The sequence below is a fragment of the Sinocyclocheilus anshuiensis genome, unplaced genomic scaffold (genome assembly GCF_001515605.1).
Source record: "Sinocyclocheilus anshuiensis isolate Anshui unplaced genomic scaffold, SAMN03320099.WGS_v1.1 scaffold182, whole genome shotgun sequence".
Lineage (NCBI taxonomy): Eukaryota > Metazoa > Chordata > Actinopteri > Cypriniformes > Cyprinidae > Sinocyclocheilus > Sinocyclocheilus anshuiensis.
The window spans coordinates 211,147-213,169 of NW_015547632.1; the positions used below are offsets into that span (position 1 = coordinate 211,147).

Sequence of the window (2,023 nt, forward strand, 5' to 3'; positions counted from 1 at the left end):
ACAGTATAAGTCATTATAATCAGTAATTATGTCCCCACTGGATGCAACAAATGCCTCGTTTATAATGGGTTTTATTGTTTTTGTCTCGTCGCACTGGGACACGGCATCACAATATGGTAAGGGGCGTAACATTTCCATCACACGCTTGAGATATTCGGCCAATCACAACACACAAGATAGCTGGCCAATCAGAGCACACCTCGCTTTTCAGAACGATGAGCTTTGTAAAAAATCGACACGCGTTTCAGAAAGGCGGGGCATAGAGGAGAAAAAATAATGTGCAGTATGTGGAAAATAATGTGTTTTTTTTTACTTTAAACCACATAAACACATTTCATAACACCAAATACACAAAATAATATTATTTTTTAGCAACGTCATATGACCCCTTTAAAAGATTACAATCTTGATTTAAACACCGGAGTTTCCCACAGGTAAGAAATATACTTTTGATTGTAGTAGCCAGTGGAAAAGGCTGGCATTATACCACAAAAATGGCCTACTCTTATTACATGTGACAAACATCAAATAATGTGCATCATTTAACACAAAATATTGTACAAAGATTTATTGTACACTTCCATTAATTTGTGCTAATTTCGTCAGCTGCATTTTTAGTCACTGAAAACTGTAGACATTTTTAGTCATAAGTTTTATTAATAAGTATTATTGTTTATCATTTCAGTCAATCTTGTCTAAAAAAAAACTTCATTCTGTGTGATTTATTAGTCTGTTTACCCGTAAACCTCAATTTAGGTCCCCACCGTGACATGAGTCCCCATGAGTAATTTTGTGACATGAGTTTGTGTGTATTCAGGTTTAAGTCCCCACCAGAATAGAAAAACAGGTACACAAACACACACACACACACACACACACACACACACACACACTCAAACTGATGGTGACAAGAACTTTGTTTCACATTTGAGGGAGGGCTGTTAAGATCTATCAGCATACAACATATTCATAGAATGGATAGTTATTAGATGAGGAGCCTGAGATCAACATTATGAATTTATTGTTTAAGGCAGGAGTCAGGACACTTCATGTACTGTTCAATTTTGAGATTTTGGTCTATTTTGCTTCCATGTCTTCTTTTGCTCTAATGGAAAGGAAATTTCCAAAATACACATTAAGGTGTTTGTTTTAAGCACCCTCGTCTGTTTGCAAATGTAGATTTCTTCTAAATTAACCAAAACAAGTTATCTGCATATTTAAACATAACATTTCAAGGGAAAAGACTCTTGAAGTAAGCCTACTACCCTCCTCTGCTTCTGTAGATTTCTTCTAAATTAACAAAAACAAGCTATCTGCATATTTAAACAACATTTCAAGGTAAAAGACTCTTGATGTATGTCTTTAACTAAAAACTGGGGAAGTTCTGTGGTGATATGCTTTAGTTATTTTGTTTATCCTATTCATCTGCAATGCCTTGTGTCAAATGTATGCAAATTAGCGCATTTTAATCACTTAACGCCTGATTTGCATATCAATGTGGCAATTCTGATGACATTATTAATTTTACTATATTCAGCTGTCATTTCTCCATTAAGTTAGCCTGTATGCCCATGATATATTGCCTTAGCTAAACTTTAGCTAACTTATTACATGTTAGCTCACAAGTCATGGATGTTAGCAAGACAAATTAATTATATTTGCCTTTTGTCTTTTGGATAATTAGCTGTCAATTCGAGGCACAGGTAGCTTAGTCTTTTGTTCATCACCACTCACCTCCACACCAAGACAAACACAACTGGAAAGAGAGGGAGGGTTCACTTCTGCCGCTGCGGTTCTCTGTCTGTGACTGTGATGTGCCGATCAGAGTCTCAACATTTCCTGACCCGACCTGATATTTCGTTTTTTATTTGTTTGACAGGGAAAGCTGTGATCAAATAGTAACACGCACACATATATATTAATTTATTTTGAAAAAAAAAAAAAAAGAACTCCCCAGAAAAAAGGCCACTTTCTCTCGAGGAAGAAAAAGGGCAGGGGCTCAAAGCCCCCTTTGATGTTTATG

General features: G+C 35.9%; 1 protein-coding gene across 1 annotated transcript in view; it reads left to right on the top strand.

Moving 5' to 3' along the window:
- Nucleotides 1-2,023, top strand: part of becn1 (beclin 1, autophagy related) — a 105,952-nt gene that overhangs the window by 946 nt on the left and 102,983 nt on the right. The gene's annotated exons all lie outside the window — the stretch shown is intronic.